The 23,859-nt window shown below is 40.0% G+C and overlaps 1 long non-coding RNA gene across 1 annotated transcript in view; it reads right to left on the bottom strand.

Annotated features, from left to right (window-relative positions):
* Positions 1–23,859, bottom strand: part of LOC134757317 (uncharacterized) — a 51,991-nt gene that overhangs the window by 24,584 nt on the left and 3,548 nt on the right. Inside the window, exons 2-3 of the long non-coding RNA XR_010131181.1 lie at positions 15,295–15,399; positions 4,929–5,064 (exon numbers count right to left, since the gene is read on the bottom strand). This is a non-coding gene — a long non-coding RNA (uncharacterized lncRNA). The remainder of the gene's footprint in view (positions 1–4,928; positions 5,065–15,294; positions 15,400–23,859) is intronic.

The following is a 23,859-nucleotide window of genomic DNA, read 5'->3' as shown; positions in this document are numbered from 1 at the left end:
CTACTAAAAATACAAATATTAGCTGGGTATGGTGGTGCATGCCTGTAGTCCAAGCTACTCGGGAGGCTGAGGTGGGAGAATTGCTTGAACCTGGGAGGTGGAGGTTGCAGTGAGCCGAGATTGTGCCACTGCACTCCAACCTGGGCGACAGAGTGAGACTCTGTCTCAGAAGATAAATAAATAAATAAACAAACTTAAATTTACAGTCACCAAACAAACTTCAATTTACAGTCATACCAAGAAATTCCACTCCTAGACATCTTTCCAAGAAAATAAAAACATATGTTCACACAAAGACTGGTACATGTTAATAGCAGCAGTATTCATAATTGTCAAAAAGTGGAAACAATCCAAATGTCCATCAACTAGTGAAGGGATAAATGCAATGTGGTACATCTATATAATGGAATACTTTCAGCAGTATCAAGAAACAAAAAAATGGATACAGGCTACAAAATGAATGAACCTTAAAGAAACCAAGTGCATAACACATATTGTATAATTATGTTTATATGAAATGTCCAGAAAAGGCAAATATATAGAAACAGAAAGTATATTAGTGGTGCCTGGGGCTAGAGGTAGAGACAAAGGTGGACTGCAAATGGGCATGAGGGATCATTTTGTTGTGAAAGAAATCTTCTAAAACTGGATTGTGATAATGGTTGTACAACTTCATAAATAGATCAAAAACCATTGAATCGCACATTTAAAACTGTATGTAAAATGGTAAAGATGGCAAATTATATATGTATGTTTTACCTCAATAAAAAAAAGAAATAAAATTAAATGGTATGTAAATTACACCTCAGTGAAACTTTTCATTAATTTATTTTTTCTTTTCTTTTTTTCTTTTTTCTTTTTTTTCTTTGAGACAGAGTCTTGCTCTGTTGCCCAGGCTGGAGTGCAGTGGCACGATCTTGTCTCACTGAACCCCTGCCTCCCAGGTTCAAGCGATTCTCCTGCCTCAGCCTCCCTAGTAGCTGGTATTACAGGTACATGCCACTAAACCCAGCTAATTTTTGTATTTTTAGTAGAGATGGGGTTTTGCCATGTTGGCCAGGCTGGTCTTGAACTTCTGACCTCAAGTGATCCACCCACCTCAGCCTCCCAAAGTGCTGGGATTACAGGCGTGAGCCACTGCACCCCGCCCATTTATTTGTTTTTTCAAGACGGGATCTCACTCTGTCCCCCAAGCTGGGCTCCAGTGGCATAAACTCCTGGGCTCAAGCCATCCTCTCACCTCAGCCTCCCAAGTAGATAGGACTACAGGTGTCTACCACCACGCTGAGCTAATTATAAAAAAAAAAAATTTATAGAGACTGGTCTCAAACTCCTGGCCTCAAGCAATCCTCCCGCTTCAGCCTGCTAGAGTGCTAGGATTACAGGTGTGAGCCACCATTTCCCACCTCAGTGAAGCTATTTTTTTAAAATAACAACAATAATAATAATAGGGTAAATGTAAGACTGGACAAATCTGAGTAATTAGTGAACTTGGAAGATAATACTGAAAAATGCATTCAAAACACATCACAAAAAGAGATAAAACTATGAGACAGGACAGAAAAAATAATGTACAATTAATTGGCGTTCCAGAAGAAGAGACTATAAAGGAATTATAGAAAAACAGCATAAAGGCCATGTGCGGTGGCTCACGCCTGTAATGCCAACACTTTGGGAAGCTGAGGCGGGCGGATCACCTGAGGTCAGGAGTTTGAGACCAGCCTGGCCAAATTGGTGAAACCCCATTTCTATTAAAAATACAAAAATTAGCTGGGCATGGTGGCGGGTGCCTGTAGTCCCGCTACTCAGGAGGCTGACAAAGAAGAATCACTTGAACCTAGCAGGGGTAGGTTGCAATGAAATCATGCCATTGCACTCCAGCCTGGGAGACAGAGCAAGATTCTGCCTTGAAAAATTGCACTGAAAGTGATAATAGCTGAGTAGACTCAAGAACTAAAGGAACATATGAATCTTCAGATTGAAAGTCCACTTCTGCAGGATAAAGAAAAATCCACACCTTTATATCCAAACAAGTAGGCTGGGCATGGAAGCTCACGCCTATTATCCCAGCACTTTGGAAGGCTGAGGCAGGTGGATTGCTTGAGCTCAGTAGTTATAGACCAGCCTGGGCAACATGGCAAAACCTCATTTCTACAAAAACTACAAAAATTAGCCACGTATGATGGTGTGCGCCTGTAGTCCCAGCTACTCAGGAGACTGAGATGGGAGGATGGCTTGAGCCCAAGTTGGTCAAGGCTGCTGTGAGCTGAGATCACGCCACTGCACTCCAGCCTGGACAAAAAAAAAAAAAAAAAAAAAAAAAAGTAACACTGAAAAACATCAAAGATATAGATAAATTGCTAAAAGTCTCTCTAATAAATTATCTATTAAAAATCATTATACATATAGGAATATTGCTTCAAATTGCTGAAAGTAAATACAGTCTTTTCTCAGTACACACAGTGGATTGGTGCCAAGATCCCCCACCACCCACCGGGTGTATACCGAAATCCTTACATACTCAAGTCCCACAGTCTACCCTGAAAACCTGCATATAGGAAGTTAGCCCTCCATATAAGTGGGTTTCACATCCCACTAGTGCTGTATTTTCATCTGTATTTGGTTGGAAAAAATCCCTGTAGTAGTGGACCCATGCAGTTCAAACCCATGTTGTTCAAGGGTCAACTGTAATTGTCAACCTAAAAATCTATATGCAGCTAAACTATCATTCAAGAGTGAGGATGGGCCAGGCATAGTGCCTCATGCCTGTAATCCCAGCACTGTGGTAGGCCGAGGTGGGTGGATCACTTGAGGCCAGGAGTTCGAGACCAGCCTGGCCAACATGGTGAAACCCTGTCTCTACTAAAAATACAAAAATTAGCTAGGCATGGTGGCGCATACCTGTAATCCCAGCTACTCAGGAGGCTGAGGCAGGATAATCACTTGAAGCCGGGAGGTGGAGGTTGCAGTGAACCGAGATGGCACCACTACACTCCAGCCTTGGCGACAGAGCTAGATTCTGTTTCAAAAAAAAAAGTGAGGATGAAACAGCATATAAAGAATGGGAGAGAGTATTCTCTTCGGAGCCTCACTGAAAGAACTACCAAAGGGTGTGAGTTAGAAAGAGAAATGAACTTTAAAGGAGCGGGACATAAGGCATGAGAGAAAATAGAACTTGATAAAATATGTTGTTAAATTTAATTAAATGTGAACCCTAAAAATAATTTTTAGAAGAAACTAAAACTAAAACTAAACTAAAATCCTGGACAAAAATAAGAAAATAGGGATAGGGAGTGTTCAATGGATAATTATAGCATGAAAAGGTTCAGTAGAAGGGTAAAGATAGTGAAAAGCTTTAGCCTTTGGAAGTTATTATATTTAAGTAGTGTGGTAGCAAGCCTCCTATGATGGCTCCCAATATCCTCACCTCCTGGTATTGTCACTTAATCTTGCCTTCCCAGTGTGCCAGATAAAATATAGCAGAAGTGAGAGGGCTTTGACTCCTGAGGCTACTTCATCAAAGATGTGGCAATTTCCACCTTGGCCTCTCTCTCTCTCTCTCGAAGCATTGGCTCTATGGCAATGATTCTCAATTGTGGATGATTTTGTCCCCCACGCTCACCCCAGGGACCATTTGGAGATGTCTGGAGAGACATTTTTGATTGTCACAACTGGGAGCGCTACTGCCATCTAGTGGGTAGAGGTCAAGGATGCTGTTAAACATCCTAAATAGAACAGTACCTCTGGCTCCCTACAGCAGCAAATTATGAAGTACAAAATGTCAACAGTAGAGGTAGAGAAACCTTCCTCTAGGGAAGACCAGACGCCGTATCATGAGGATTATCCAACAGCTGTATCGAGAGGTTCACATGGTAAGGAATTAAGGCCTCCTGCCCCAACAACTTGCCAGCTACATGGGTCCTTGAGAGTGTCCTCCAGACCCCGTGAAGCCTCAAATGACTATAGGCCAGCTGACATCTTGACAAGTCATGAGAGATCCCAAGCCAGAGCACCTCAATTAAGCCCCTCCTGAACTTATTACCCACAGAAACTGGGTGAGATAATACATGTTTATTGTTTTTTTCTTGTTTGTTTGTGACTGAGTCTTGCTCTGTCTCCCAGGCTGGAGTACAGTGGCACAATCTCAGCTCACTGCAATCTCTGCTTCCCAGGTTCAAGCGATTCTCCTGCCTCAGCCTCCCGAGTAGCTGGGACTACAGGTGCCTGCCACCACGCCCAGCTAATTTTTGTATTTTTAGTAGAGACGGGGTTTCACCATATTGGTCAGGCTGGTCTTGAACTCCTGACCTGAAGTGATCTGCCCACTTCTGCCTCCCAAAGTGCTGGGATTACAGGCATGAGCCACCGTGCCCAGCCAAATGTTTATTGTTGTTTTAAGCCTCTAAATATTGGGGTAATTCATTAGACAGCAATAGATAACTGATACAAATAAGTGAAGTTAAAGATTTAAGGATATGATTAAAAGAAGAGAAATATAGCTTATAGTTCCCAAACTAGCAAAGGAAAATCAAAGGGGAACTATAAAAAATGTTAATAATCCAACATAAAGCAGAGAAAGAGAAAAAAAAAAAACAGTACCAGAATCACAAAATATACACATACAAAGTTAAAGGTATTAGTAATCACAATAAACGCAAATGCATTAAACTCACGTACTAAAGAGGAAAAGCTCAGACAATGGATTAAAAATATCCAACCACATACTTCTTACAGAAGATAATCCTGAAACAACATAGAAAGATTGCAAATAGGCCAGACACAGTGGCTCACACCTGTAAACCCAGCACTTCAGGAGGATGAGGTCAGTGGATCCCTTGAGTCCAGGAGTTTGAGACTAGTCTGGGCAACATGGCAAAACTCCAGCTCTACAAAAAATACAAAAATTAACCAGGCATGGTGGCACACACCTGTAGTCTCAGCTACTGGGGAGGCTGAGATGGGAGGATCACTTGAGGAGGGAGAATGGCTTGAGCTCAGGAGGCGAAGGTTGCAGTGAGCTGCGATGGCACCACTTCACTACAGCCTGGGTGACAGAGTGAGACCCTATATCAAAAAGAGAAGAAAAATTGAAAATAAAACAGAAGCAATTACAAATTACAGAAAATTACATATGAACAGAAAGCTAATAGTAAGTAGTATCAGACAAAATAGAATTTAAGGCAAAAACAGCAATAAAGAGAGGGACTACATAAAGATTAAAGGAACACAACATGTAAGTAATAAATGTATTTGTATTAGTTATAAAACAGCCTTGAAACATAAAACAAAGCAAAGACTGATCTACAGAGAGAAATTGGCAGAAATCACAATATTGGCAGCTATTTGCAGTTGGCATTTATTGAGAAAAGACATAAATATTTATGTATTTATTTATGATGTATGTATGTATTTATTTATTTATTTTGAGACAGGGTCTTGCTCTGTTACACAGGCTGGGGTGCACTGGCATGATCGCGGCTTACTGCAGCCTTGACCTCATGAGCTCCAGTGATCCTCCCACCTCTGCCTCCCAAGTAGCTGGGACCACAGGTGGGCACCACCACACTCAGCTAATTTTTAAAATTTTTTTGTAGAGATGAGATCTTGCCATGTTGCCCAGGCTGGTCTCAAACTCCTTGGTTTAAGTGATCCTCCCACCTCAGCCTCCTAAAGTCCTGGGATTATAGATGTGAGCCATGGAGCCTGGCCAATATGTATTTAATAGATAATGCGTGTCTATGCTAAAAAATTGAAAAGGTACAATACTGTTCCCTGAAATGAAAGCCTCTGTTCTGTCCGTACCCCTTAGCCTCTGAGTTCCTCTCTTCAGAGGGCAATACTATTAACACTATTAACTGTTTCTTGTGTATTCTTCCAGATATGAGTCTACATACTTAAATACATAATCATACATATTATTTTCCCCTTTCAAACAATAGCAAGCTACATACAGTATAATCTGGTGTCTAGCTCTGTTTAATTTTTCTAAAGTATCTTGCAGTCATTTCCATAGCAGATATGTATTGATCCATCATTCTTACTAATAAGTGCAATGTATTCCACTGCATGACCATACCATTGATAAATGTTTAGGTGCCCATCACTTTTGCTGTTATAAACAATGCTGCAATATCAGTTCAAATAATATTTCCCATAGATATGTTATTATCTACAAGAATGAGTGGGATTTCTGGGTCAAAGTGTCTATACATTATAATTTTAGTATGCATTTTCAAATTGGTCTTCTTTTATGTCAATTTATACTTCAATTTACAATGCATGAGAATACATTGACAACATATTCTTGACAACACAGCAAGTTTACAAACTTTTAGCTCCTTGCCAACCTAAAGCTCCACGTTCTTCAAAATGAACTTGATAACCAGATTGTCATGCCTGAGATAAAAGATTTACTGGCACAGGAGATGATTAGTAAGCTATGGCCTTTATGATGTTCAGCCTTTCAATCCAGGAACATCTCTATTTATGTCAACCTGTGAGTCTTTCAAAGTGGCTTATAATTTTCCTTTTGGGTGTATTAAATATTTTTTGTTTAGTTCAAACATAAGTCATTTATTTATTAATTTATGCTATGGCAAAGGTCTTCTATCTTCTAACTGGCTTTTCTTTGTAATATGTATGAAGCTATTGGGTTTTGTGTATCAGTTTTAACACATGTTATTTTATCTATTATCTTATTGTTTGTAGCAGTTGATTCTTTTGGGTTTTCCAGATACACAGTTATATCATATCCAAATAGAAATAGCTTAACCTCTTTTTTTCACAATGCTTCTCCCCCTTTCTCTTATTAACACCTCTACACTGTTAAAGACAGAGAAGCTAGTGAGTGTTCTCTATTTCTGACTTTAGAAGGAAAACTTTTCATAAGTAAATGCTGTCTTTTGGGCTGAAGTATGTATGTGTGTGTGTGTGTGTGTATACACACACATAAATATAGTCATATTAAGGAAGCGTCTTTCAATTCTTATTTAGAGTTAACATTAAAGGATGTTGAATTTTGTCAGATAACTCTCCTACATTTATGGAGATCGTGATATACTTGCTCTCCTTAGTTCTTTTAGGTTTTGTTTTGTTTTTTGTTTGTTTAGACAGTGTCTCGCTCTGTTATCCAGGCTGGAGTGCAGTGACACAATCATAGCTCACTGCAACCACAAACTCCTGGGCTCAAGCGATCCTCCCACCTCAGCCTCATGGGTAGCTAGGACTTGAACCACCGTGCTAGGCTTTTTTTTTTTTTTTTTCAAGAGATGGAATCTCACTATGTTGCCCAGGCTGGTCTCAAACTGCTGGTCTCAAAGCAATCCTCCCACCTCACCTCCCAAAATGTGGGATTACAGACGTGAGCCACTGCACCTGGCTGCTTTTTTGCCTTAGTTCTATTAATAAGATGAATTACACTAATGAATTTTGTAATAATAAAACACCCTTGAATTTCTGGAATAAACTCTTGGTCACAATGTATTGTCTTTGCAAAGTGCTGTTGAATTTTGTTTACAAAGATTTTATTTTAAACTTATGCATCATATTCATAGAAGAGGTTGGTTTGTAGTTTTCTGCCGAGACAAGTTTTTGTCAGGTGGGACTGAAAGTACCAACTCTCTAATGACGGCTTAATCTTTCCAGTGACTAGCCCCCATCCTGAAGTTACCTAGGGGAGGCCAGCTATCAGCTAACAACTTGTTAGCTCTCAAAAAGTCACTTATCACTTTGGAGTTATATGCCAGAAAACAGGGAGGAAGACCAAATACTGTATATATTTCACAATATCACAAGCCCAAATGTCCGTTAAGAACAAAATGAATAAACCAGTGTGGTAAATTCAAACAATGTAATATTACATAGTAATTAAAAAAAACAAATTACTGATATATGCAACAATATGGACAAATTTCATAGATGTTATTATAAACCAAAAAGTATCTGAAACAGGTCTCAATCAATTTAGAAGTTTATTTTGCCAAGGTTAAGGACATTCCCAGAAGACAAGAACACAGAATCATAAAAAGTCTGTGGTCTGTGTCTTTCTCCAAAGAAGAATTTGAGGGCTTCACTACTTAATGGGGAAAAGTGGACTGGAGGGAAAAGAGGGAAGGTATAGCAATCCACATGTTGCAAGAGAAAAGAAGCAGGTAGGGGAAGGGTCAATTATGTTCTGGTCTCATGCTCAGTAAATTGGCACTTCACATAAGATAAGGTGAACATAGAGTAGCTACCAGTGGAGATACTGAATCTTTCATCTGTAGCTCTCTGCTTATGAACAAAAGGAAAGGCAGCTTCTTGCATGACTCAGCTTTCAGCTTAATTTGTTCTCCCTTTGGCCTAGTGAATTGGGGTTCTGAGTTTTTATTTTCCTTTCACACTATGTTGTATGTTACTGTATTTTTCAGAGTAATCAACACTATCTGCCACAAATGACAAACCTCCAAATTGTAGTGACTTAATATCACAAAAGTTTATTTCTCAGCCCTGTGACACTTCTCGTGGTTCGGGAAGACTTCCACCATGCTGTAGCTATACCATCCAAATCATGAAGCCTCTAAGGTAACAGTAGTAAAGATAAGTAGTAAAGATAAGACAGGAAGGTCTTATAAGGAAGGTCTTATAAGACAGAAGTTTTTTTGGTTTCATTTTTGTTTTGATTTTGAGACAGGGTCTCACTCTGTCACCCAGACTGGAGTGCAATGGCACAATCACAGCTCACTGCAGTCTCCACCTCCCAGGCTCAAGGAATCCTCCTGCCTTGGCCTCAAGTAGCTGGGACTATAGTGCCTCTATACCAAGCTAATTTTTTATTTTTGTAGAGACAGGGTCTCATTGTTGCCCAGATTGTTCTCAGAGTCCTGGGGTCAAGCAATCCTCTCATCTCAGCTTCCCAAAATGCTGTGATTACAGGTGTGAGCCACTGCACCTAGCCAGCCCAAGAAGTTTTTAAGGGCCAGGGCCTGAAAATGGCTAATATCAGTTCCACCCACATCTCACCAACCAAACTTCTAGAAAGGTTGCAACCTAACTGCCTAGGCACCCAGGAAGAGGAAAGTGAACACATAGCATTATCTCTGCCATGAGTGTCCACTTAAAGTTATTAATGGAGAATCCATAACAATTGAGGAACTTCTCCTTAAGGATGTGGCAGCTTTACAAAGTAATTACAAAAATATGAACAGATGGATCCTCCCAAACTCTAACACAGAACAAATTCATATTGTTTACATGCCTACATAGAGTAGAAATATTCTTGACCTGCGTCCTTTTACCTAATGCATGGTAGTAAGCTACATTCTCACTATTCCCTTTGTAAAATCGGCTAAAGCCATGACATATTGAACACTTTCAACTAGTAGGCTATTTTCCAGCATAATCATGTACTTCTGCTGCCAGAAGTTGGGCTGTATCCTGCTTGCTATTAGTCATATGGATTTGCTCCAAAACCTGTTTTTCCAGTCGTACATGTTATACGTTACTCTAATTATGTAATTTAATTAAATATTCCTGAAGCCCCAGAAATATGAGTTCCAAAATTCAAAGAAAAGGCTTTTCTCCTTTGAAAACCCATGGCTGGGTCTGATGCTCTGAAACTTCAAATAGGCTTGTTGAAGCCATATGAACTGTAATCCAGAGTATTAAATTATGGCACCATAGGGATTTCCTCATATAATAATAGGGTAGACTCTTAAGCAGGGCTGTGGTTGCCTCACTTGCCTCGCTCCAGCTTTAAATGATATAAAAGGCACCTAGCCTACTGCTCTAGCACTCCTGACCTAGCAGATTTTTCATTTCCAAGGGCATCTCAGACTGTTGGCCTTTGGGTGTACCACCATGAAGAATAAAGGTAGGCTTTGGGGAACCACATTTATTCATATCTTTGGTCGTGTAAATATTTTGTTCACTGCTTTTGTACAGGTTCAGACGTGAATAAGGAATCACTTACGTGATCATTCTCACCAATCTTTGAACCTAGCCTAGACAAGCCCTTCCGTCCAGACTAGTTCAATCATACATCAAAAGATTGGTGAACATTTTTATGTTTTAAATTAAAATATTTAAAAATAATATACCATTACTAAAATGGCAATAGAGTTGTAGCAGAATTAGACCAAAAAAAAGAAGACAGCTGATTAAAAATCTCAGCTAAAATGTGTTGACTTAGAGTTACCTATTCAATAGCAATAATAAGAAAGGACAGTCTTCCCTTCTGGGCATCAGGTAGAATCATCCTGGGAGCATGTAGTCTTCAGGTTCCACATCCCAGTTTGAACCTGTGGCAGTAAGTAACTATTCTATCATATATTCTTCAACCTAGAAATCTCTGCTCCCTTGAGATGACAAATCTCCGCATCCATTGTTGTGTGACTTTATAACCATCAAACAGCTTAGAGTAAGTTTGGAGATAATTAATTAAAAATCTTAAAATTTAAGATTTAGATCTTAAATATTTAATGCTTTGTCTAGAAAATGGCCTTGTATGTTTATTATTTAAAATGTTATGCTTAAGAAAATATATCAGCAGGGCACAGTGGCTCATTCCTATAATCTCAGCACTTTGGGAAGCCGAGGCAGGCGGATGGCTTGAGCTCAGAAGGTCAACACCAGCCTGGGCAACATGGTGAAACCCCGTCTCTACAAAAAATACAAAAATTAAACGGGTGTAGGGGCATGTGTCTGTAGTCCCAGCTATTGGTGGGGGGTGGGGTGCTGAGGCACGAGGATTGCTTGAGCCAGGGAGGTAGAAGTTGCAGTGAGCTCTGATCCTGCCACTGCACTCCAGCTGGGCAGCACAGAAAAACCCTGTCTCAAAAAAAAAAAAAAAAAAGTAGGCACCTCGTTTGGAAAGTTTAATTGTAAAAGGAAAGACAGGAATAGGAAAAGAAGTTCAGAATTTCCCTCCCTGCCAGTTCTTTTCTTCTTTTGTCATTTGTTTTTTTGAGACTAGGTCTTGCTATGTTGCCTAGGCTAGTCTCAAATACCTGAGCTCAAGTGATCCTCCTGCCTCAGCTTCCTGTGTCGCTGGGATTAAAGGTGCTCACCACTGCATCCAGCTTTCTCCTTAGGATAATCCTGAACTTTAAGGTTCCTAACTTTAAACTAAACTCAACTCTTTCCTCACCATGAATCTCTTTCTTGATTTGTATTTTGTATCTCAGGAAATGTCATGATTCCGTATCCATTTGATAACTAAGACCTGTCGATTCTACTTCTGTAATTCATCCCTTCCCACTCCACCTCTCTTAACACACCAATAGCTTCCTAACGGGTCTCTCTGCCTCCTTTCTTACTTCATTGCACATGGGAAACTGCAGGCTACTTCTCCAGTCTCATCCCCTCCCCATTCCTCTCCCCTTGCAGCATACCTGCAAAGTCTTCACTGCCGCATCCTTGCGCATGTCTCCTTATTGTCCCACGTTCTTCTGCTCTTTCCTCCATTACCACTTCTTCCATTTGTCTCATCTCTCAAAACTCAGCTTAGATGTCACCTTCATTAGGAAGTGTCCCAAATTTATTTTAGGGCTGATAGATCTTTTCTATTTTGGTCATTGTACGGTAGTTTAGTATTTAGATTGTATTATAAATGTTAGTTTGCTTATTTCTCCACTAGACTGTCCTTCGGGGCCTCTTTTGTATTCATTTCTGTATCCTTATTGTTGGTCCATACCTTGCAAGGAGTGGGCATTCCAATGATACACACTGAAAGCAAATGCTGTGTTCTTAATAAAGTCTTGTTGGAGAATCCCATATACACTCTTCTCCTCAATACACAGCCTTTTCTTAGCCCAGTACAGCTCTGAGCAATCTCCTTTTCCTTCTTTGCTTCAGTATTTCAGCCTACTTTTTTGCTCATTGTTTATCTTTTGGAAATCCTCTCCCTCAAAGTCAACTTTCAGACTAAGTCACAGATTCCTCAGTTTCCTACTTTCTTGGTTCTTTGTACTGGTTATCTATTGCTGCATAACAAATTACTTAGGAGTGTAACACAAAAATAAACATTTACTACTATATACAATTTTTCTGAGTCAGGAAGTTAAAAGTAGCTTAAGTGCATGTTTCTGGGCCAGGCACGGTGGCTTACACCTGTAATCCCAGCACTTTGGGAGGCCAAGGCAGGTGTATCACTTGAGTCCAGGAGTTTGAGTCCAACATGAGCAACATGGAGAAACCCCAACTCTACACAAAATACAAAAAATTATCTGGGTGTGGTGGCATGCACCTGTAGTCCCAGCTACTTGGGAGGCTGGTGGGAGGGTGGCTTGAGCCTGGGAAGCGTAGGTTGCAGTGACCAAGATTGTACCACTGCACTCAAGCCTGGGCAACACAGCAAAACCCTGTCTCAAAAAAGAAAAAGAAAAAGAAACAGAAAAGTGGGTGGTCTGGCTCAGGGTCTCTTACAAGGCTATAGTCAAGATATTAGCTGGGGCTGCAGTCATTTAAGGCTTGTTGGGACTGGAGGATCCCATTTCAAGACAGCTGACTCAAAGGAATGGTGAATTGGTACAGGTTGTTGTCAAAAGGCCTCAGTTCCTTGCTGTGTGGACTTCGCCTTAGGGCTACTTAAGTATCCTCACAACATGGCAGATGGACTCTTCAAGAGCAAATGATCCAAGACAGGGAAAGATAGAGGCCACAATCTCTGTTATGGCCTAACGTTGAAGTTCAACTCTATCATTTTCTCAACATCCTATTGGTTGCACAGGTCAGCCCTATTCAACATAGGACAGTGCTACTTGAAGATGTCAATGTTGGGAGAAGGAATGATTGGGGGCCATCTTGAAGGCCATCACACCCTCTTTGAAGATTAGCATACCAGTAGTTATTCTTTGGTAGGTTTAAAATAGATACCAGAAGGAATTGAGGATTAACAAAGGTTGAGCATTCATTCCATGTTAGACACCTCACATACATTGTTTAAGTTTTTAAAACAAAAGTATAGCACCATCTGTTAACCTCAGAAGTAGAATTTAAATTCATGATTATATGGCCCCAAAGCCTATGCTTTCCATTTTAACCTTTTTTATTATGAGTATAATATACATAGAGAAATTTTAGAAAACACAAATAGACTGAACGCAGTGGCTCAAGCCTGTAATCCCAGCACTTTGGGAGGCTGACGCAGGCAGATCACCTGAGGTCAGGAGTTTGAGACCAGCCTGGCCAACATGGTGAAACCCCATCTCTACCAAAAATACAAAAATTAGCCAGGTGGGGTGGCGTGTCCCTGTAGTCCCAGCTACTTGGGAGTCTGAGGCAGGAGAATCGCCTGAACCCAGGAGACGGAGGTTGTAGTGAGCCGAGATCGTGCCACTGCACTCTAGCCTGGGTGACAAAGCGAGATGCCATCTCAAAATAAATAAATAAATAAATAAAATATTTTCAGCGTTCCAGAAGCCTTGCACATGACTCTTCCCAGTCCCTACCCTATACCTCCCAACTATATTAAGCACTATCCTGACTTGTATGGCAACGACATCCTTGTTTTCCATTACAGACTTACTACTTCAGTATATATCCCTAAATATTACAATTTGTTTTTTCTTGTATTTCAGTCATATAAATGATACGATACATTATATATTATTTGACATAATGTAAAACAATTTACATCATGTACTTACATAAGGTAATTTATTTCAATATCATTATAATTGCTTCATATTAATTATTGTACCGTATTGCATTGTATGAATATACCACAATTAATTTATCCATTCTGCTGTTAATTGATATTTGGGTGGTTTCTAGGTTGTGACTATTACAAATAATGCTGCTATGTGTATTTGTTTTTCTATAGAGCATATACTTAGAAGTGAATTTGGGGCCGGATGTGGTGGCTCACGCCTATAATCCCAGCACTTTGGGAGGTGTAAGTGGGAGTATCCCTTGAGTTCAGGAAGTCGAGGCTACGATGAGCCATTACAGCACCATTGCACTGCACTCCAGCCTGGGTGACACAGTGCGATCCAGTCAAAACAAAAACAAAAACAAAAAAAACCACAAGAAAAAAGAAGTGAATTTTTGACTCAAAGAATATAAAGAATATATGGTTCTATAACTTTATTAGACAAGTCTAAACTATTTGTTAAAGTGTTGTATCCAATTTTTTTCTCCTAGTATTAAAGAGTTCCAATTATTCCATATCCTTGCCAAAACCTAGTATTGTTCTTCTCTCTGATTTAGGCATTATGCTGGAGTATAAAGACATAACATTGCAGTCTTAATATGCAATATCTTGATTACTAATGTTTGATCACTTTTTCATATATTTATTTAAATTATGTCTGTATATATATGTAATGTTATATGCACACACACACATACACACACACACATATACCATTTGAATTGAATTTTCTCTTTGGTGAAGTGCCTTTTCAAGTCTTGATCATTTTTTTCTTTTCTTTTTTTATATTTTATTTTATATATTTTTTTAAGAGAGGGTCTCGCCCTGTCACTAAGGTTGGAGTGCAGTGGCTCGATCTCAGCTCACTGCAGCCTCTGCCTCCCGGGGTTCAAGCAGTTCTCCTGCCTCAGCCTCCCAATTAGCTGGGAATAGAGGCACATGCCACCATGCCCAGCTGATTTTTGTATTTTTTTAGTAGAGACGGGGTTTTGCCATGTTGGCCAGGCTGGTCTCAAACTCCTGGCCTTAAGCAGTCCACGGGCCTTGGTGTCCCAAAGTGCTGGGACTATAGGCATGAGCCACCACGCCCGGCCTTGATCATTTTATTCTACTGGGTTTTTTTTTTATGTGTTCTTTGAATATGGTGGTTATGAACCTATTGTTATCTGTGGTTTAAATACCTCTCCCTTTTGTAATTTGTCTTCTACTCTCTCAGTGGTACCTTTTAATGAGTAGAAATTATTAATTTTAGTGTAGTTATTTATATCAATCTTTTTCTTTGTAGGTGGTGCTTTTTGTGTCCTTATAAATATTTTCCTAATCCAAGGTCCTGATAATATTTTCCTAATACTATCTTTGAGGAGAAACAAATCTGAGGACTGATTTCCTCCTCCCTCTGGTAACTTAGCTCAGTATAAAAGCAAGCTGACAGCAGAAACTGAACTCCAAAAGATCCTCCTTTGCAAAAAAGACTACTTTCTGGCCCAGGAAGCTCCACTATTACACAGTAGACTGACTGCTGTCCCCACTTCCCTAGAATAATGTAGAGCATTAAGGTGGTGATGTCCTTGCCAACTGGATTCCTTTCCATGCTTCACTGTGTGTGCCCTTTTTACTTCTTACCTTGTATGTTTTTCCGCTTACATTTCCCATTTTATACTTACACACTGAACACTAGTGGTATTATTGTTTTGCCTCATATTCATGTCTCCAATCCACATGGATTCTTTTTTTTCATATTTGGTGTAAAGTAGTAATCCCAAGGTAATCTGTTGAAAAAGTTGTCCTCACATTACTACTCTATAATGCCACTTTTGTCAAAAAGCAGGTGCATGGATCTGTTTTGGGTCCCTCTATTCTGTTCCATTGGCCTAGTTGTCAATCTCTTTGCTAACACCACATTTTAAAATAATGCTTGATGTACCATAGTACAAACGCTGATATCATTTTCCTTCCTCAAAACTTTTTGCTTATTCTTGGTCATTTGCATCCCATGTAAAATTTGAAAAAGTTTCTCAAATTCTGCTCCAAAAAAATGGTTAGTATTTTGATTGAGTCTGAATTGATAAATATATTGATTTAGGATGAACTGACATCTTTACAATATTGAGTTTTCAAAATTCATAAACCTGATACCTCTCCATTTATTTAAGTCTTTAAAAATTTTCTTCCAGGCATGGTGGCTCACACCTGTAATCCCATCACTTTCAGAGGCCAAGGTGGAGCAGATCACCTGAGGTCAGGAGTTCCAGATCAGCCTGGCCAACATGGCAAAACCCCATCTCTACTAAAAATACAAAAATTAGCTGAGTGTGGTGGCGTGTGCCTGTAATCCCAACTACTTGAGAGACTGAGGCAGGAAAATCTCTTGAATCTGGGAGGCAGAGATTGCAGTGAGCCGAGATCCTGCCACTGCACTCCAGCCTGAGCAACAGAGCAAGACTCCATCTCAAAAAAAAAAAAAAAAAAAAAAAAAAAAGGCCAGGCACGGTGGCTCACGCCTGTAATCCCAGCACTTTGGGAGGCCAAGGCAGGCAGATCATGAGGTCAGGAGATCAAGACCATCCTGGCTAACATGGTGAAACCCCGTCTCTACTAAAAATTAAAAAGAAAAAAAAATCAGCCGGTCGTAGTGGTGGGCGCCTGTAGTCCCAGTTACTTGGGAGACTGAGGCAGGAGAATGGTGTGAACCCGGGAGGTGGAGCTTGCAGTGAGCCAAGATCGCTCCACTGCACTCCAACCTGGGTGACAGAGCAAGACTCTGTCTCAAAAAAAAAAAAAAATTTCCAATAAAGTTTTGTGTTTTCCATGTAGAGTCTTCCACATATTATTAGATTTGTCCCTAGATAGGTGATATTTGATGTTATTTAAATGTTATTATAAATATATAACCAAGTTACATTTGATGGAATATTAAAAATTTGGCCAGACGCTGTGACTTACACCTGTAATCTCAGCACTTTGGGAAGCTGGAGCAGGCAGATCACCCGAGGTCAGGAGTTCGAGACCAGCCTGGCCAATATGGTGAAATTCCAACTCTACTAAAAAATACAATAATTAGCTGGGTGTGGTGGCGGGCTCCTGTAATCCCAGCTACTCAGGAGGCTGAGGCAGGAAAATCGCTTGAACCCCATAGGCGTAGGTTGCAGTGAGCCGAGATCACACCACTGCACTCCAGCCTGGGCGACAGAGCAAGACTCCATCTCAAAAATAAATAAATAAATAAATTTGCACTTACTTATTCTACTTGTGAAGTAAAGAAAAAAATTTTAAATAGTGCATTTTTTAAAATTTTATTTCGTTGGCTGGGTGCAGTCCCGTACACCTATAATCCCAGTGCTTTGGGAGGCTGAGATAGAAGGATTACTCAAGCCCAGGAGTTTGAGACCAGCCTAGGCAACATAGCAAGACCCTGTCTCTACAAGAAAAATTAAAATTTAAAAAAATTAGCTGGGCATGATGGTGTAAGCCTGTAGTCACAGCTACTCCCAGTACTTTGGGAGGATGAGGCAGGAAGATCACTTGACCCCAGGAGTTTGAGGTTACAGTGAGTTATGATCATCCTTGTAAATAGCCACCATCCTTTAGCTTGGGCAACATAGTGAGACTCTGTCTCTTAAAAAAAAAATTCATCTTAATTATGGCTGATACATGGTAATGCAATTCATTGCTGTACACTGATACTGTGTTCAGAAACAAAGCAAAACTCTCATGAATTCTAATAATTTCTTTTGTAATAACATCATCTGCAGATAATGACTTCATTATTGTTTTCAGTCATATATTTTGCTTTCCTTGCCTCATTGTCCTGGCTATGGTCTTCCATTGTACTGCAGGACAGTATTGATGTGCTTCCAATATCAAAGGGAAAAATAATAATTTTCACCATATTTACTATAGTTTTTTTTTTACATCCTTTATCAGGTTAAAATAGTTTCCTCTATTTTTACTTTGCTAGGAGATGTTAAAATCTTTAATGAATTGGCTTTTATCAAAGACTGTTTGATAAAAGACTATCTTAATCTACTGAGATCATCATATGATTTTCTTTTCTATTTATTTATTTTTTTTGAGACAGAGTCTCACCCTGTCACCCAGGCTGGAGTGCAGTGGGGCAATCTCAGCTCATTGCAACCTCCACGTCCCGGGTTCAAGCAATTCTCCTGCCTCAGCCTCCTGAGTAGCTGGCATTACAGGCGGATGCCACCATGCCCGGCTAATTCTTGTATTTTTAGTAGAGATGAGGTTTCGCCATGTTGGCCAAACTGGTTTCGAACTCCTGACCTCATGATCCACCTGCCTCGACCTCCCAAAGTACTGGGATTACAGGCGTGAACCACTGTGCCTGGCCGATCGTATGATTTTCTTTAATCTGTTAATGTGTCGAAGGACATTGGCTGATTTTTCAAATGTCTAACCTTCCATTCCTAAAATAATGCCAATTTGGTCATATGCATTACTTTTTTAAATATATTGCTATATTCAGTTTGCTAATATTTGCATCTGTTTTTGGTAAATTGTATTTATTTATTTTTGAGACAATGTCTCACTTTGTCACTCAGATTGGAATGCAGTGGTGCAATCTCGGCTCACTGCAACTTCTGTCTCCCGGGTTCAAGTGATTCTCCTGCCTCAGCCTCCCAAGTAGCTGGGATTACAGGTGTGTGCCACCATGCCCAGCTGATTTTTGTAATTTTAGTAGAGACAGGGTTTTCCCAAGTTAGCCAGGCTGGTCTTGAACTCCTGGCCTCAAGTGATCCACCCCCCTCAGCCTCCCAAAGTGTTGGGATTACAGGTGTGAGCCACAGCACTTGGCCAAATTGCAATTTTTCTACGAATTTTAAATTTCATCTAATTTTTTTTTTTTTTTTTTTTGAGATGGAGTCTCACTTTGTCACCCAGGCTGGAGTGCAGTGGTGCGATCTCAGCTCACTGCAAGCTCTGCCTCCTGGGTTCACGCCATTCTTCTGCCTCAGCCTCCCAAGTAGCTGGGACTACAGGCGCCCACCACCACGCCTGGCTAATTTTTTGTATTTTTCAGTAGAGACGGGGTTTCACTGTGTTAGCCAGGATGGTCTCGATCTGACCTTGTGATCCACCCGCCTCGGCCTCCCAAAGTGCTGGGATTACAGGCGTGAGCCACCGTGCCTGGCCGTAAATTTTCAAATATGTGGCCTGAAGTTGGGTTCCTAATACCTCTCTCTTATTTTTAATGTCTGCATGATGTGTAAAATTTTTTCTTATTCTTAATATGAATTATTTGTGTCTTTTCTGTTTTTTTCTTTAAATGCCAATCTTTTAAATTTTATAAGTTTATCAAAGTGCCAGTTTTTGGCTTTATGGATCACTCTATTGTATTTTTACTTTATATTTCATTTATTTCTACTCTTATCTTTATCCCCTTCCTTCTACTTCTTTTATTTTGCCATTCTTTTCCTAACTTAATGAGATATATACTTGGCTTATTTTTAATCTTACTTCTTTCCCAAAAAGTGCATTTAATTCTATAAATTTCCCTCTAATTACTTCTTTAGCTGTTTTCCGTAAGTTGTGAAATGTTGTATCTTCATCATTATCGTGATTTCTTCTTGACCCTTGGTTTATTTCAAAGTGTATTTATTAATTTCCAAATGTATGGTGATTTTCCAATTATCTTTTTGCCTTTACTTCCAGTTAAATTGCAATGTGGTCAGAGAACATATTCTGTAATTTCAGTCCTCTGAAATTATATTGAGGCTTGTTCTATGAGTAGTACAAGATCAAATTTCTAACTGCTCAGGAATGCTTTTAAAAATATATATTCTACATTTGTTTGTCTACTAGGTCAAATTTGTGAACTGTATTGTTCAAATCTTTTATGCACTTACTGATCTTCTGCCTGTTTGTTAAATTAGTTACTGTGAGAAGTGTATTAAAAATCTCTCACAAAAAAAAAATTCCTACAAAAATTGCAGATTTGTCAATTTCCTTTGTAGAACTGTCAAATGTTATGTACTTTAAGGCTTTGTTATTAGGTGCACAGAAACAGAATTGTTCCATCTTCCTGGGGATTTGCTCCTCAATATTAAGAGAGTCTTCTGTCTTTAGTGGGTTCCCCACCCAAATGCTACGTAGGTTGAGTATTCCTAATCCAAAAATCTGAAATGCTTCAAAATTCAAAACTTTTACTTTCCCGTAAGTTATTGGGGTACAGGTGGTATGTGGTTACATGAGTAAGTTCTTTAATGGTGACTTGTGAGATTTCTTTGCACCCGTCACCCGAGCAGTATACACTGCACCATATTTGTAGTCTTTTATCCCTCGCACCCCTCCCACCCTTCCCCCCATGTTCCCAAAATCCATTGTATATGCCTTTGCATCCTCATAGCTTAGCTTCCACATATCACTGAAAACACACGATGTTTGGTTTTCCATTCCTGAGTTAATTCACTTAAAATAATAGTCTCCAATCTCATCCAGGTTGCTGCAAATGCCGTTAATTCTTTCCTTTTTATGGCTGAGTAGTAGTCCATCATATAAATATACTGCAGTTTCTTTATTCACTGATTGATGGGCATTTGGGTTGGTTCCATGATTTTGCAATTGTGAATTGTGCTGTTATAAATATGTGTGTGCAAATATCTTTTTCATATGATGACTTTTTTCCGAGTAGATACCCAGTACTGGGAATGCTGGATCAAATGGTAGTTCTACTTTTAGCTCTTTAAGAAATCTCCACACTGTTTTCCATAGTGGTTGTAATAGTTTACATTCCCACCAGCAGTGAAAAAGTGTTCCCTGTTCACCGCATCCACACCAACACCGACGTTTTTTGATTATGACCATTCTTGCAGGAGTAAGGTGGTATTGCATTGATGTTTTGATTTGCATTTCCCTGATCATTAGTGATGTTGAGCATTTTCTCATATGTTTGTTGGCCATTTGTATATCTGCTTTTGAGAATTGTCTATTCATGTCCTTAGCCCACTTTTTGATGGGATTGTTTGTTTTTTTCTTACTGATTTGTTTGAGTTCTTTGTAGATTCTGGATATTAGCCGTTTGTCAGATGTATAGATTATGAAGATTTTCTCCCACTCTGTGGGTTGTCTATTCACTCTACTGACTGTTCCTTTTGCTGTGCAAAAGCTCTTTAGTTTAATTAAGTCTCAACTCTTTATTTTTGTTTTCATTGCATTTGCTTTTGGGTTCTTGGTCATGAAATCCTTGCCCAAAGCAACTTTCAAAACTTTTTGAGCACCAGCATGATATTCAAAGGAAATGCTCGTTGGAGCATTTTGGATTTCAGGTTTTTGGATTAAGGATGCTCAGCTGGTAAGTATAATGCAAATACAGTTGATGCTTGCACAACATGGGTTTGAACTGCAGGAGTTCACTTATACACAGATTTTCTTCTGCCTCTGCCACCACTCCTAAGACAGTAAGACCAACCTGCTCATTCCTCCTTCCCTTCAGTATGAAGATGATGAGAACAAAGACCTATATGAACATCCACTTCCACTTGATGAATAGTATTTTCTCTTCCTTCTGATTTTCCTAACATTCTTTTCTCTAGCTTACTTTATTATAAGAATATAGTATATGATACATATAATATACAAAACACATGTTAATTGACTTTATGTTATTGGTAAGGCCTCTGGTCAACAGTAGGCTGTTAGTAGTTACATTTTGGGGGAGTCAAAAATTATACTTGGTCTCAGGGGCTTGGTGCCCCTAACCCTGAGTTGTTCAAGGGCCAATTATATTCTAAGATCTGGAAAAAGAAATCCAAAATCCAAAACATTTCTGGTCCCAAGCATTTCTGATAAGGGATACTCAACCTGTACCAGCTTTGTCTTGGCTAGTGTTTACAAAGTGCATCTTTTCCAAACTTTTGCTTTAAAGATATATATATATATATATATATTTTTTTTTTTTGAGATGGAGTCTCGCTCTGTTGCCCAGGCTGGAGTGCAGTGGTGCAATCTCAGCTCACTGCAACCTCTGACTCCCGGGTTCCAGCGATTCTCCTGCCTCAGCCTTGGGAGTAGCTGGGATTACGGGTGCATGCCACCACACCCGGCTAATTTTTTGTATTTTTAGTAGAGACGGGGTTTCGCCATCTTAGCCAGGATGGTCTCGATTTCCTGACCTCGTGATCCGCCTGCCTCGGCCTCCCAAAGTGCTGGGATTACAGGCGTGAGCCACTGCACCTGGCCCATTTTTGTATATTTCTTAAATGTGTTCTTCTAACTAGTTAAAAAACTTCTGGACTGACAATCATCTTTTACCTGGAATAGTTAATCCATTAATCTTTAATGTAATTGCTTTTATGTTTGTTTTTAAATGTTTATCTTACAGCACGCTTTCTATTATCCCACTGATTCTATGTCCCCTCTTCTGTCTTGTTCTCTGGAGGATTTTTTTTATCTTAGTTTGAAAGTTATAGAGTCTTTTCATATTTGACTAGTGACTACCCTAGAAATTAGGACATGCATCTCTGACTTTTCTGTGATCATTTTCTTCTTTCTCAAGATATCATTTAGTATTTCCTTTAATGAAGATCTACCCATTGTTAATTCCCTCAGTTATTATTTGCTATCAGCTATAATTTTATTTAAGTATGGGTAAGACATCAACCTGCTATCTTCTGATTTCCTTTTTTGCTGTTGAAAAGTAAATATTCGCTGGGCGCAGTGGCTCACGCCGGTAATCCCAGCACTTTGGGAGGCCCAGGTGGGTGGATCACGAGGTCAGGAGTTCGGGAGCAGTCTGGCCAACATGGCAAAACCCCATCTCTACTAAAAATACAACTAACTGGGCATCGTGGTGTGCGCCTGTAATCCCAGCTACTCAGGAGGCTGAGGCAGGAGAATCATCTCAATGCGTAAGGTGGAGGTCGCAGTGAGCCGAGATCGCAGCACTGCACTCCAGCCTGGGAGACAGAGTGAGACTCCTTCTAAAAAAAAAAAAAAAAAAAGGGCCGGGCGCGGTGGCTCACACCTGTAATCCCAGCACTTTGAGAGGCCGAGGCGGGTGGATCACGAGGTCAGGAGATCAAGACCATTCTGGCTAACAAGGTGAAACCCCATCTCTACTAAAAATATAAAAATTATCTGGGTGTGGTGGCGGGCACCTGTAGTCCCAGCTACTCGGGAGGCTGAGGCAGGAGAATGGCATGAGCCCAGGAGGCGGAGCTTGCAGTGAGCCGAGATTGTGCCACTCCCCTCCAGCCTGGGCAAGAGAGCAAGACTCTATCTCAAAAAAAAAAGAAAAGAAAAAAGAAAAGTAAACATTCAGCCAGGCGCAGTGGCTCATGCCTATAATCCCAGCACTTTGAAAGGCTGAGGCTAGGAGATCATGAGATCATGAGATCAAGAGACAGAGACCATCCTGGCCAACACGGTGAAACCCTGTCTCTACTAAAAATACAAAAATTAGCTGGGCGTGGTGGCATACACCTGCAGTCCCAGGTACTCCGCAGGCTGAGGCAGGAGAATCACTTGAACCTGGAAGGCGGAGGTTGCAGTCAGCTAAGATCACACCACTGCACTCCAGTGGCAAGACTCCATCTCAAAAAAAAAAAAAAAAAAGTAAACATTTATCTTATATTTGCTCCTATGAAGGCAATCTAATGTTTTTCCCTGCCTCCTTTAAGATTTTCTCTTTGATCTTCTTCTGTAGTTTCACTATGATGTGTCTTGCATGATTTTAAAATGTATCCTACTTGGGCTTTGTTGAACTTCTTGAATCTATGGATCGATACGTTTCTTAAATTTTAGAAAATTTTCATCTATGATCTCTTCAGAGATTGGTTTGACCCCATTCTCTTTTCTTTCTGAAATTTCAACTACAATTATTTTGGATTTCTCTCTGAATTCTGTCTGTTCCTCACTGTCTGTGCTGGATATCTCCAATTTCTCCCTTCTCCAATCCTCTATTCTGTGTCCTAAGAGGCAGATATTTATTTATTTATTTATGTTTTAGATGGAGTCTTGCTCTGTTGCCTAGGCTGGAGTGCAGTGGTGCAATCCAGCTCCTGAGTAGCTGGAACTACAGGCGCCTGTCACCATGCTTGGCTACTTTTGGTATTTTTAGTAGAGACGGGGTTTCACCATGTTGGCCAGGCTGGTCTCGAACTCCTGACGTCAGGTGATCCTCCCGCCTCGGCCTCCCATAGAGCTGGGATTACAGGCGTGAGCCACCGTGCCTGGCCTAGACACTGTAATTTAAAAAATATTTGTAAAAG

This window comes from Gorilla gorilla, chromosome 16 (assembly GCF_029281585.2).
Source record: "Gorilla gorilla gorilla isolate KB3781 chromosome 16, NHGRI_mGorGor1-v2.1_pri, whole genome shotgun sequence".
NCBI lineage: Eukaryota > Metazoa > Chordata > Mammalia > Primates > Hominidae > Gorilla > Gorilla gorilla.
Note: the sequence above shows the minus strand (reverse complement) of the source record. Positions and strands in the feature narration are given on the sequence as shown.